This window comes from Galleria mellonella, unplaced genomic scaffold (genome assembly GCF_026898425.1).
Source record: "Galleria mellonella isolate WM207_F2 unplaced genomic scaffold, CSIRO_AGI_GalMel_v1 utg93, whole genome shotgun sequence".
In the NCBI taxonomy this organism is placed as follows: Eukaryota; Metazoa; Arthropoda; class Insecta; order Lepidoptera; family Pyralidae; genus Galleria; species Galleria mellonella.
In genome coordinates, this window is record NW_026442176.1 from 6,215,806 (window position 1) to 6,230,814 (window position 15,009).

The following is a 15,009-nucleotide window of genomic DNA, read 5'->3' on the forward strand; positions in this document are numbered from 1 at the left end:
GCGTAAGTATATAAACTATTAATAAAAAAAAAAACAAGTCAGCTAATTTGACAATTAGCTAACAAAAGTTAACCCGTTTTTGAGACTCGATGCTCTATTTATGTAATCTAAGAAATGTTCGTACCAAATGGAATATCATCTTTAAAAAAGATGTAAATGGATTGACTATAATGATTTCGTAGAAAAAAGATCAGCTTTTGAAATTACAGTACAAAATTCTTACTAGACTGTTAAGACATGTATTATAAACTTCAATTCGTCTCCTTACATATCACTATGTAGGCAGAGCTGTTCAGTGAACACAAGAGTCCTTTAAATTTTTTATGCATTACGAATATAGAGTGTGTGCGATCCGTTAATGGCTTGGGGAATTTTAATGCGATTTTTAACGGAAACGCTGAGTAGGCCCTTATATGGCCCACTGGAATAATCCATCGTTGGCGTTTTTTTATTCACACCTCCATTCCAAGTTTGAATCTTTGGCGACAATTACAGTATTGTCTCACTTTGAAAAGGTCGAGGACGAGTTACAGTTTTTTTAAGTAGCGAATAAATTTTATATATAAATATATATATATATATATATATATATTCTTTATTGCACTTGTAAGTTACATATAAAATAATCTATTTATAAATGTTGTGAGCAAGGGTGGACTTATCTCTGACAGAGATCTCTTCCGGTCAACCCAGTACAGTAAGAAAGCATTTCGTTAGCGGGCAGCTGAACTGCTACAACTATTAATACATAAACAAATATTTAGTTAAATAAAATATTAAAATATATAATAAAATATTACATAAATACATACATTATAAATACATATAATACCTACCTACTTATATAATAAATGTTAAAATAAATGAATATACTAAATTATACCACATGCAATCAAAAGAAAACTCAAAACTGGTCACATCTCGAGAATTTCACGTCATCGAAAATTAAAAGCAAGTTGAAATAAATATAGAAGTAAAAACGATTTACTTACCAAACTTACTACTATTATGAAGGGAAAAGTTTGTGAGAACATATAGAATTTTAAAATATGGCATACGTATTATATTTGAAACAATTCATTATTTCCCAAGGGTAATCAACATAGTCCGATGACCCAGATCAAGTTGTGAATAAAAATTAGTAGCTTTATAAATCAATAGATTGACCTAGATATTGTTATAGTAATTATTGAATATTGCAATAGGTCCTTAACTAAGGGAAACCCAACTACTCGTATTGTTTGAACGCACTGCACGAGTACCAATTGTAAGCGAACTCAATGGGATTGTTAGCAATGCCCGCAGCTTGCAATTGCAACAAAAAATTCCAACCAATACCTAACGACATTTCATCTGGAACGGATCGGTTTTATTTTATACCTCAATTGAATTAGAATTTTATTGTTTCATCCGTGTTACTGGCCATTCGCTGGGCGGAACAAATGGCAGCCAGTATCGAATGACATGGGAGCACAAATTGCAAGAGTCAATTGAGTGTTTTTTTTTATTTATTTTTAAAACAATGTTACCAGGAAGCTGGAATAGTCTATTGCTATAATTCATACATAACTTTACATTTATTTCAGCTATTAATTATGCTTCAATGAGAGATTTTGTATGAAAGTCATCAATAATTAGCCTATATTTTGGTGGGATGTAGTAGTAACATTAGAGAAAATAAAGTCATAACACCTCAGTTCTCAGAAGTGTAAGTGTCACAGTATATTCTGTGAAATATACAGTGCTATTCATGTTTAGATATGAACAGAATATAATGACGGTTTTGACTTTCCATCAGGTGGACTCTAAGCATATACTGCATATACTGTTCCAAATTTTATAAAAAAATCTACTAAATACAGGCCTCAATAGCCTGAATTAGTTGAAATTGTATTGTATGTAAAGGATCATTTCTTTGTATAAGTTAATTGTAAATCTTAAAAAAATAGAATTTTTAAAAATATTCTTCTCAAGAAATCGAGAAAGTACTTACAAATAAGACTAAATCCTAAATTTTGAATACGAGTGTAGACAGATTTAGGATTCGAGTAGAATTAATATTTTTATTAATGATGTTATTAATTAAATGAGTAATGAGTTTGCAATGTAAGAATATAAGACAAATTTTCTTTGAAAATTTTTGGAGGGTAACTAACAGTCGAGAACAAACCTGACATCTCATTAATTCCAAGTCTTCTGTTACTATGCAAAAGACATTGTCATTGCGTGGTCGTGGCTACCATAATTTTGTTAGAAATAGACCCTGATACGTTGTTCTAACTAAATGGAGCTGCAAACCGCAGTGATTGGCTAATAAAAACGTTTCAGCTACTAGTTAAGCGACTTTGCAAAGAAGTTATTTTGAAAACTATTTCTGCTATATAATACAAAAATATAATACTTTTCATGTTAGTTTTATGACTAGTATATTATTATTTGTGTGTGTGGGATGGAATCTTTAGTGTTTTTTTTTTGTGTAAAATTTTACTTTCTTCAGAGTTTAGAGCAGCGATTATTAAATTTAAGTCAAGTTCAGAAGTTGTTACATATGAGACATACCATGGGTTACAGTTCTGTAATATCTATGGTGCTGTTCATATCAATAGGCGACGGTTACAATTACCATCAGGTGAGCCGTTACCTTGTTCGCTATTGTAAGTTGCATAAAAAATAATGCAGAATTTTTTTATTAAAGCCATTATAAGCGAAAGTACCTTAATAGCTAGTTGGCAGTTGTTTTAATACTTACTGCCTTTTCATTTTTTTTCCCCGCTCTATAAAATGAAACAGTTCCACAATTTTCTTAATTAAACCGTTAGAGGAATACGCCATAATTCCGTGACCATCGAGCCTTATTCTTTAAAGTTTGCAATTCATAACTTCTTTAATTTCACTCTGTGGATTACGGGCGTGGCGTTGAATATTCCATCTAAATTTTATGCAGGTACGAATAAACTTTCAACGTTCAAAAGTTCAGAATCGCGACGGTCAACTTTTTAGTTTTTCGCCGTTGAAGAATCGTTTTTTAATGACATAGACGACCCGGTGCCGGTTGCACCATCATCTGTGTAGTATATCTTGTTATAATTAATACTAGCAGGAATCTCGAATAGTTTTACATTAATCGTATTTATAACTAGCTGGATTTACATTAAATCTTTGACGTTGACTGTTGACAGATAGTGTTGTAATTTTTTTTTTTTTATATAACTCCCCATACGTTGCTATTCCTGAGGACTCAAGTGTTATTCCTCTGTACCCAGTAAATTCACGCCATATCCCACCCTTCAAACTGAAACACAGCCATGCAAACACAACTGCTTCACGGTTGAAACACGAATGGGTCAGAGGTACCCAAGCAATCCACTTTTGTACAACGTCTCCCTCTGGTCTGTTAGTTCTCTTTAGTCTAAATTGAATTATGACACTTGATTAACTTAATCGCGGTCCGCTAACGAGATTCGATGTAAAATTGGAAGAATAATTTGAACTTGTAATATTTAGTATTTTTAGATTATATAGATAGAGCGTTGAGCCTCAAAAATGGGTCAATTTTTTGTCAGCTGATTGTCAAATTAATTGACTTGTATTTATTTTTATCAGCGTTCTATACACTTATGCATAAACTGTATCTTGACGTATAATTTAATAAATAAAATGTGAGTTCACACATTAAAAAGATGTAAACGTTATAAGCCAAAATAGATATAGAAGTTATAAAGGAATCACTCATAACTATTTATCACGCAAAATTCTATGAAAATGTTGACCCGTTTTTCTCGAAGCATTTCTTTGAAGACACTCTATATAATCTAAGGTAATATTATTGATTAATTGGTGAATTGTTCTTGAAAAGTAAACTTAGATTTAAGTTCAGTTGAATTTTGTTCGATATATTTCGAAATACACAATGAATTAGAACCGTTTTTAAAATAGGACCACTGACTTCCATGAATAATGTAATATTAATATAAATCAATGTTGTTAGGTCAGAGGTGACTAGTTAGTAATAGCAGAGATCGATTCGTTCCATTTAACGTGTAATGTATGATTATTGAACTTTTGTAAAGGTTACTTTTTAATTTATTTGAATAAGGAAAAGGTCAATTGGTATTCAATTGTACACTTTTTTTTATATATGTTACATGTTACAAATTATATTCACCGTTTCCGAGTCTAGATTTTTTTTTTTACGTTTTATTCTCATGGCTTGTCGGCACAATATCGGTAGATACTCGGAATGGATATCGTTTCTAACGACATAAATTTACAAATTAGCGCCTTAATGTTCTCATCTTTAGTCTAATAGCGTCAGAAACAGGAAGCTTCGCATTTTAATGGTAGCGACTGCGATAATTCGTGACTATTCAGAGGCATTTTACTTTGTGTTGTAAACCTTTCAGATGCGGCCGTTAGACTTTGCAAATGTAAATTTTATTGAGAGTATTATATATATAGATATATATATAGTCTTGAATGCCTATTTTTGTAAGTATACAGTATTAATTTAATCCGAGTTTTTGGGTATTTGGCATTGATATCTTATAATCTTCTCTCTTCAAATCTCGAGAATTGAGTACGACCTTTGCTATGTGCCGATTTAATATACTACCTTCTGCCAATGGTTGCGACTTTTAAATTGCTTAATTTTAAATTTGCATTGTTTGCAATTCATGTCAATGTTAATAATTCTCTCATCAATCTAATGGAAGACCTTCACTTGTACATTTCAAAAGTGATTTTTATTTATTTTTGCGCTCATAATTTTTTACTTACAATTGAAAATGTGAGAAAAAAACATATACAGAGAAGGAGCCTCTCTTAGTTCAGAAGTTTATGAAGCGAAAAATTTGAAAAAAATCACAATTTATAAACATATATGAAAGTATTACAGGAAAAATAGAAAAAAGTTAGCAACTAAAATATTATTGATAAATTATTTATATTTCTTGATAAATATTTTGATAAATAATTCAAAACCTTCAAAAACAAACTTAATCATGCGGTCCAGATTTTTAACCACAATTATGGCTCAAAATAAATAATTACAAACTGTGGTTGTAATGATAACCATTAGCTATCTAATTAGTATAATAAATGCAATAACGGTAATTTTATGTCATATTTATGTATTTATGTACGGAATCCTCTGCGTGTAAGTTTAATTTGCACCTGATCGGGTTTTATTTATGTATTACGTATATACTAATTATTTAAGCATGCTTGTTATTTATTAAATTAAATTAATTTATTTTTATCATTATTATTTTTTAAACTTTACAAAAATTCTCATCTCCCCTCTTAAGGAGAGGAGATGGCAACTAACCCCCGGCAGAAGCACAGTCGGCCGGGGTTCAGGGCCCCAGGGAGAAAAACCGGCGTACAATGAGGGCAGAATCTAAGAGCACTCTGCATCTTTCCCGGGAGTGAGCCGCCTCGGAATCCCAACCATCTGAGATGTTGTTCCAGACTGGTTGGGATAAGACCGTTTTTTTTTATATACAACTTAGAATCGAAAACAAGACGGCCCACCTGATGGAAAGTGGTAACCGTCGCCTATTGACATGAGCAGTACTATGGACTTAACAGAGTAAGAATACTGTTTCGCCAATGATACCCCCCATGATTTGAACTCAGGTTTTATTCCTCTGTACCGTTCACCGACATAACGATTGGAATGATTTCGGTGGATGTCACCCCTCACATTTCGGTCGTGACCTCGTGTATTGTTATTATACTATTGATTATTTGTTATTATTAAAGACATATTTTTGGTTATAAATCTAAACAAGTGGTTTACGAATTATTTTTAAATGACTTCAAATAGTTCTAGGTACATACATGACTATGTTCTTCGATTTTGATATATATATATATATATATATATATATATATATATATATATATATATATATATATATATATATATATATATATATATATATATATATATATATATATATATATATATATATATATATATATATATATATATATATATACAAAACAAAAAAAACTGACGGCTCACCTGATGAAAAGTAGTAATCGTCACCTATAGACATGAGCACTACCATGGACATAACAGAGTATACTGTTTCGCCCACGATACCCCCCATGCGTTGCCATTCCTGAGGACTCATATTATATTACTATTAAATTATCTTTTAATTTCTATTGAAATTAAGTTTTGTAAGCAGTGAACTAAATAAGCTATTATAATAGTTAATAATCAAAATAGCAAAGTTGAAATTCCACTGTGCTAATGTAATTTGTATATTATAGAAAGGATAAGTGTAAAGAAATTTCCCATCTACAGCAATGTTTGTAATCACAAACCCGTTGGGGCCTCGTTCCCGAATAATACGATTATCTCGATAACCGTCTACATTTTTGGCGTTAATAAATGAAATAATGAAGATTAGAAATGATATTAAGCAAATGTCCTAAATTAAAATGAACCTTAAAATTTGAGCCATAAGACTTCTAATTCTAATTCTGAGATGTTCATAGCACTGCCTCGTGGTGTATGTAGTATAGGTAATTAACTAAATACATGTTTCATTACCTATCAGTATACAGTAAATGCCTAGACCAAATTTTCAATTAATTAATGCTAGTGTAAACCTGTCTTGTAAGTATGAATGCATGTCTATGTAGTACTACTACCATTTATAATGGGTTTCATCCATTTCAATACCTTGATTTACTTTAACTGTGAATTCTGTTGCTTCATCCATTAGGGACTTACAATACGCTTGTCTGTACGAGACATACCTACTAGAATGACTAGCAGTAAATTTTCATTGCAAGTTTCTTTATTATTCTTAGATTTTGAATTAATTGGGTTTTGTTTTGTGGAGCAAATTTTACTTGTATCAGCCGTGAACTGTCTACTGCTAAAATTAGCCTCCCCCATAAGAGAGGTTTTGCCAGTAGTTGCCACGCTTGGCAGCCGAGTTGGCAACTGCAGTTTGACTTTTGATAATGTTTTGTGACATTAAGTTCCCTTAGTGGTCTCTTACGACACCCACGGGAAAGGAATGGGTGGCCTATTCTATGTCAGGACCACATGGGAAAATTTACTGGACTAGCTAGTCAAGTAAATTTTTCCGAATTTACCTTAATATTAAGGTAAATTCGTGTTTCTGTCGTGAAGGACTTACGTTTTTCATGACAGTATTTCAGTTTAAAGGGTGAGATATGGCAGTGAAATAACAGGATATGGAGGAATAATATCTTGTTTTCAGGAATGGCAATGCATGAAGGGTATTATAGGAAACTTCATTCGTATGAATTAAGACTTAATCATTTTAACATTATTTCTCTTATAAATAGAAGATCTATGTCTGATTTCATTACTCTTTATAAAACAGTAGCACATTGTTGAGCCTTGTTTCATTTCGTACAGGTAATAAAAGAATACAAAAATTATTTTATATACCGATTTGTAATAATAATGTATCGTATCACAATACAATTATCCGCATGTGCAGAAAATATAACAATGTATGCAAGAACTTTGATATCTTCCAACAATCCTTGCAATGTTACATTAAGGCTGCCAATTTGTTACTTTAAATTTATAGCCGTCATTCTGTTAATGTATATAATATCGAATGTTATGCAGAGCAGTTGTTGGAGTGCAAATTTAATGCCGTTTTATGTAATATTTATTTTATAAATGTATTAATTTGTAATCTGTTGCCTTGCTATAAATAAATAAATAAATAAATAGCCGAAACAGTATACTCTGTTATGTCCATGATACTGTTCATGTCTATAAGCAACAGTTACCATTTTCCATCAGGTGGACTGTCAGCTTGTTTGTCATTCTAAATTGCATTAAATAAATTATTTTGGCAAAGCATAATTTACTTGACTATTTTATTATCAAGGTAAATTTGAACCGAGTAAATTTACTTAGGTACTTTTCCAACATCTAAAATTTTAATTCAATGTAAACGTTCTAAGAGCTGACTTGGAGCTTCCTTAGAGTGTACGTTAGTTGTTATTGTTAAACATTTTCTATATTGTTATTTTACCGTAAGCCTACCACATTCTATACTTTGTTTTAGCTCTTCTTCTGCCTTTTTTATTCTTTTACTACACAAGTACTGTTATATTACGCGAAAAGCAATTTCGATTGTTAATACACACATATTGACATATGCTGTTTGATGATGATGATTGATGACGTTTCGTATTTACTTTAAAATGCAGAATTATGTGTGTACAAATATATTCTGCAATTTTTGCTTCGCAAAGTATAACGATAGCTTTATTAACTACAAAATTAATACGAGACTAACACGAAGGTAAATGTCAATCACAAAAAAAAAATTAAATTAGAATTGACGATGTAGCTTATTGAGAATATATAATTACAATATAAATAAATACTTATGTACATAAATATGTACATGAATAATGAATAACATTAATATAGAAAAAAAACGTATCTATTGTGAAAGAATTTTAAAGATTGAATAATATTATCTTCAACTCATTAACAATTTTTTAAAGTAGAAAAGGTAGTTCTCCTCTCTCCTACTGTAGGTGTAATTAGACTTGTTTCAATATTTACCTACCATATTATAGAATACAATAAAAAAATACTAATTGTTTTAATGATTAAATCAACATATATAATTTTAGGTTTTTAAATTTTGTTTGCCTAATATGGCCGAAATATGTGGACTTATATCTATTGTTAACATCACACTTACTATGGATCTTGTAAATAAATATTCATTCATTCATTCATTCCAAGAAATAAATAAGTTATTTAGAAACATAATAACAAAGAAAATTCAGATAAATAAATCTAAATTCACCTTTAGGTATTGATTAGCTTTTTCTTTGGAATTAACTAGAGAGAATGAATTCGGTCCTCTGCTATATCGAGCACTAGCTCAATACAGAAGCACAGGCAAGAAAATAAGCCCAAGACGTTAACCACAATCCACGTCCCTTCTAGGTCATACGTAATCGCGTCGAGTTTTTGGGGCAGCGTGATAAATCGCAAGCCGCCCGTCGTTCATCAGACCTCCCCTAATACATTGAGAAATGTCCTTCATCCAGATTTCCCCGCAATGTGCTCCAAAACATGAACTAAGTAATACCTCGTGTTATATATATACATAATTTGTAAGAACTACTAGTTAATTTGGAGTGTTTACATTATTTTATTCTTGGAATGAAATATTTAGGAAGTGAATTGAAATTTTATAGTTGACAATTTTTTAAGACAATTGCAAAAGAGTGAAGGGGAAGACGGAGGAATAATTATATAGAAAAGATAATGAAAACACTAGATGTCATGTCACATATGGAGGTAAAAATTTGGCTTGGAATTGAGCTGGTTGAAAGAGAATGCATGAATTAGTTGCACCGACCAGAGGAAACTCTTAAATGGAAAGAGAGCAAAAACAAAAAGAAAAACTGTATAGAATTTTGACATTTAAGAGGAACTAATTTTTGTCATGTGGTTCTATGGTGGAAACCATAGAAAGAGTCGTCCCTTTTTTATATGGGTGTAGTAAGAAGCGACTAAAGAATTTTATGATCGTAGAGTGGGCCCCAGCTTTCCGTTTTAAAAGATCACTAAAATCCAACTATAGTTGCCAATCCGCTTGTCATGCATGACAACTACTGGCTACTGGCTACGGGAGAGACCTATGTTCAGTTAACAGCTGATATGATGGTGATGGATTTAAAAAAAACAAGTTAAATTATCTGAATCAGATAAAATTCGTCATCTTTAATAGATAATAAATTATGATAAGTAATATAGTGAACGAAACATCAAAATTCGCGAGAAATTATCCTGAACACAATGACCATGGTTGCCGAACTATCCAATATATCCAATTAAGTTTATAAAATAAACCTATGGCTCACTACACATTTTGGGATACTGTAAGTGTTGTGAGTAATTTATAAATAAATAAATAAATTTTTTCACTGGTAAACCAATAATGCAACTTTATGAAAATACTTTATACTAAAGCATACAAAAGAAAATATTATGTGCTTAACAAACAAGAGGCGTGCGTTAAATATTCCTAGCTTTATGAGGCCTTTGGATTCGCTGTGCAAATATTTGTATGAAACTAGTTTGGTGAGTCAACTCGGAGGTACTTTTAGTAGGAAAGCACTTTGCCTTCAATTTAATATATTTAGGTTAGTTTTTAATAGATCCAGACAGTTTACTTTTATTTAATATTACTTGTTCATGGATACTAGTAAATATATAAAAAAGAATAACCAAGCATGCGATAAGTAGCATAATAATGACATATATGGTAATATTGTAATCTAAGAACAAGGATTACATTGAATGAATGATAAAATAAAAACTGTAAATCATATGGTTGTCTCCTTTCTTCTTATGCAAATATAATTAGTAAAAAGAGGACGAAAGATACACCATATGTTGCTATTTTTCTCAATTTATAGCAGGCTAGTGTAAAGAAAATGATTGATATGTCAATTATGTGTCAAGGACAAATTTTACATTACTAGATTATATATTCGACACAGTTTATGTAGAAACTATGCAAGCAAGATGTATCTGAATTTGATAGGGTTATACGGCCGTATAACATTTTCTATACACTAGCCTGCTATGAATTGACAATTTTATCACTCCTATTATAATTCCTTGTACTTAGAGTGTAATAGTTTTTTTATTTTTTATTTTAGCATGACATGTGACTACACCATTCTGAGCGAACATAGAGAATATATTCTATGAATGCGATCTATCGAAAAGAGAATTATTTACTGTCAACGGTTGAGCGCGCTATGGAGGCTCACTGTCAGTTTACAGATATTCGATGGTTTAGAAACACTGTGTTTTGTTATAGTATACACATATATATATATATATATATATATATATATATATATATATATATATATATATATATATATATATATATATAAGAGAGAGAGAGAGAGAGAGAGAGGCGAAATTTGAGATCGGCTTACAGACTATTGTATAACACTGAATTTGCATTTTCCTATGGTGTTCTTAATACAAAAATATTAATGTTGAAATTGGATCACGTTTTTGAAGAATTAATTGAGGAGTATATTTTCTTTCTTTCTTTTTCAGGTAATTTCAACGAACATGATGAAATTTTATTCCAGAGTAAATGCAACAAAAGAGTAAGTATTATTTATTTATTTATTTAACACTTTATTGCAACAACATAACATGATTTGTTAAAACAATTTTCAATACGTATAGTGTAGTACAAAAGGCGGACTTATTGCTAAGCAATCTCTTCCAGACAACCTTTGGGTAGAAAGAATTAAAGCATATTATCTATACTAATATTATAAAGAGTGAAGATTTGTTTACTTGTTTGTAAAGTTTATATTCAAAAACTATTTACTACTTGCAAAGATATACTTAATTAATATCGCAGCTGATTTTTCACATCTTGATGTGGACTTTCGTATATACGAGCAAGTAATTAATTTCAAAATGTCGATCGCCTATCTAATTGGACACTGTGTAGTTTGAGAAAGAATGTGTCAAATATTTGAAGATTTTTTTTTATACAACTTAGAATGGCAAACAAGCTGACGGCCCACCTGATATAAAGTGGTAACCGTCGCCTATAGACATGTGCAGTACCATGGACATAACAGAGTATACTGTTTCGCCCATGATACCCCCCATGCGTTGCCATTCCTGAGAAATCAGGTGTTATTCCTCTGTACCCTGTAAATTCACGCCATATCTCACCCTTCAAACCGAAACACAGCCATGCAAACACAACTGCTTCATGGTTGAAACACGAATGGGACAGAGGTACCCATGCAATCAACTTTTGTACAAAGTCTCCCTCTGGTAAAAATCCTATTAATCCTATTAATCTTATTATTAATCTTGATCCTATTAATTTTTATTATCTTGCACTTTAATATCCAATTTGGGATTATACGTATGTCAATTGCTTTCAATATATAAAAAAAAAAAAAAAACTATAGTTATTATATAAGGATATAAGCAAGTTGAAGTGGCAGTTGGTTAGTCACATAGCTCGAAGAATCGACAACCGGTGGGAAAGAAAGGTTCTTGAGTGGCGACCCCGTACGGGAAAACAGCGTAGAATGACCTTCACTAGATAGAGTGACGATTTCAAATGCATTACAGCGGATCAGTGGATGCAGGTGGTTCAGGGCCGTTCCTTATGGCTGTCTATGAGAGAGGCTTATTTCCAGTAGTGGACGGATAATGGTTGAAATTATGTTGATAATAGTAATTACTAATTCGATTGTAATAAATGCTCGATTGAATGTTTAGAATGATTAACTTAACTAAACGATTCACTATACTCACGGCGCCCGATCCGTTTGAAGTCACAAACATCATCCACGGAGCGTTTAAAATGTAAATCTCACTCACTTATCTTTTTGCCAAACATCCACACACAAATTTATTCACCGAGCGGAGAGACCGTATCGATTTAGTGGAGAACAAAAACTCAGACAAAGAGCGGGCTATATATTAAAAATCATGTCAGGCCTGACTCTGGAACCTTTCCCCTTTCCGGACACTTTATCTCGTTTTGAGAATCAGGACAAAACATAACGAGATAAACAGGCGTTATGGAATAAAAAGAAAATAAAGACGGTAGCGGCCCTCAGCCAAACGGCGAACGTGTACTGCAGACCTTTTTTATATTTTACCTAAACGTGCATAAAATATGTTGGCATATGGTATATTTCGCGGTCGCGTTTGTACCTCGTACAGTCTGTGTGGATAATAAAGTGATAGCTCTCTCATATATGTATGTATATGCACGACTTCTCATATATAAAGCATTTGTATCAGTTTCAATTTGCGGTGTATGCTACATTAATAAATACATTCAACTATGTATCAACGCCCTATATGACCTGTAGATTGCAAAGGGCGAAAGACTGGGGCGTTATGTTAAAAACTAGGAGAGGAAAAATTCATCCGTAGAGGTACTAAGTCTTCTGTTTCGTGTTTCTGCCGCTAAACAGGTGCGCTTGTGTGGCTGTCTTTCGGTTTGAAGAACAAATTATAGGGCCTAATATCTTAGTCCTTAGGAATAGAGTTAAAATCCATGACAGGTATCTTGAGCATCACAGTATAGTCTGTGACATTCGTGATGTTTTCATGTTTATAGAAATAAATTTTCTACTTCCTATTCCCTACGACATCATAATCTTCAAGAAAAGAGCATATTCCTTTTTAAAAGGCTAGTAGCACACCTACAATGACTTTGGTGTGTCATGGGCGTCGGTAGTCACTTACTATCAGGTGAGCCGCATGCTCATTCTCTCCTTGTGTTATAAAAGGAAGGTAGGTTATCAGCTTGTTTACATTCTGAACTTGATAATAATACTATCGTTAATTAATTTATTATAAACGTTATATATTATTTACTAAATATATTTTATAATAAGTATTACTATAAAACTTCAATTATTTTTTTAAATAACTTGATGTTTTGATATTGTATCTGTCTTATTGGAGGAGAATATTTTATAATTAAATTAATTACTAACTTCAGTACTAAAGGTCTTCTTGAATCTGAGAATTTGATATCAAACTATTTTGGGTTAAAAGAGATTTTAACAAGGTGCTACCTTAGCGAACACGAACTCTCAGACAGGAAAGTTTGAAGTTCATCACATCAATATTTGAGATCACAGATTTGTTATCAACAGCCTAAGTTTATAAATTACAGATAGTTCATGAAGTAAGTACTGGAGTGGTGTTACTATGGAAATTTTACAATTAAAAGTGTGCTTTTGTAAAGCGTTCAGAATAAACATTTACCAGAAGGAGACTGCACAAAAGTCGATTGCTTGGTTACCTCTGTCCCATTCATGTTTCTACCGTGAAGCAGCTGTGTTTACATGGCTGTTTCGGTTTGAAGGGTGGGATATGAACAGTGAATTTACAGGGTACAGAGGAATAACACCCGAATCCTCAGGAATGGTAATGCATGGAAGGTATCATGGGCGAAACAGACTCTGTTATGTCAATGGTACTTACTGATCATGTCTAAAGGCGACGGTTACCACTTTTCTTCAGATGGGCCGTCAGCTTGTTTGCCATTCTAAGTTGCATAAAAAAACATTCTCTTTTACTTTGATTTATTTTCACTTGTTATTACAGATGACGCGTCGTCTATAGTATTTGGGGATTCTCATATATAAATTAGAAAGTCCTCATCCAAGATATTAATTAAATAATTAGGGGTCGTGTTCCTGATCAAATTTTTATAAGACCAATCTCTAAGTATATTTTTTTAGATAAAAAAAGGTCTTTACAAAGCAGTTTACAGCTGAAGGAGTTATAATATATGACAATTTTTGAAAAGCTCTCACGATTCAAAATTATTTGTTTGTAAAACGTGCTATAAACATGTAAACGTAAACATGTCAAATCTGATCTATGCAAAAACATACAAATCTTTTTCAATATTTTTCCAAAAGCTATAAAAGTCTAATTCTTTATAAACAACAAGTATATTGTAAGTAAGTTAACTAATAATTTAAGGCTGTGATTTGCTTGCAATTTTATAACCATATCTCATCCTCCAAATTGGAACACAGCCATGCAAACAACTTTTGTGCAGAGAGATCTCTGATAAACTTTACACTCAATTTTAAATCTTGGGTTTGTATCGTTCGTGATCTATGCAAATTTAAGTCTATGTTAACTTCAGTCTACATAGTTAAAAGACTGCATTACTTAATACGAATTACTATAATCTAATAAAATAAATTTTCAATTATTGACTGAACACTAAATAAAATTGAAATTGATAGAAAATCTATTAGATTGACTTTATTGTTTAACTCAATATAATTATTAATCAGAGATCCTCGAATCTTTAGTCACAAAGTAACAGCGGTGGTAATAAATAAAATAGATTTATTATATTAAATATTTTCTAGAGTAAAATTCCGTTGTTACGGATCACGGATCAAAGGGATAACATAACGAGTTGG

At 31.6% G+C, this 15,009-nt stretch overlaps 1 protein-coding gene across 1 annotated transcript in view; it reads left to right on the forward strand.

Annotated features, from left to right (window-relative positions):
- Nucleotides 1-15,009, forward strand: part of LOC113509255 (nephrin) — a 530,072-nt gene that overhangs the window by 48,995 nt on the left and 466,068 nt on the right. The window lies entirely within an intron of this gene.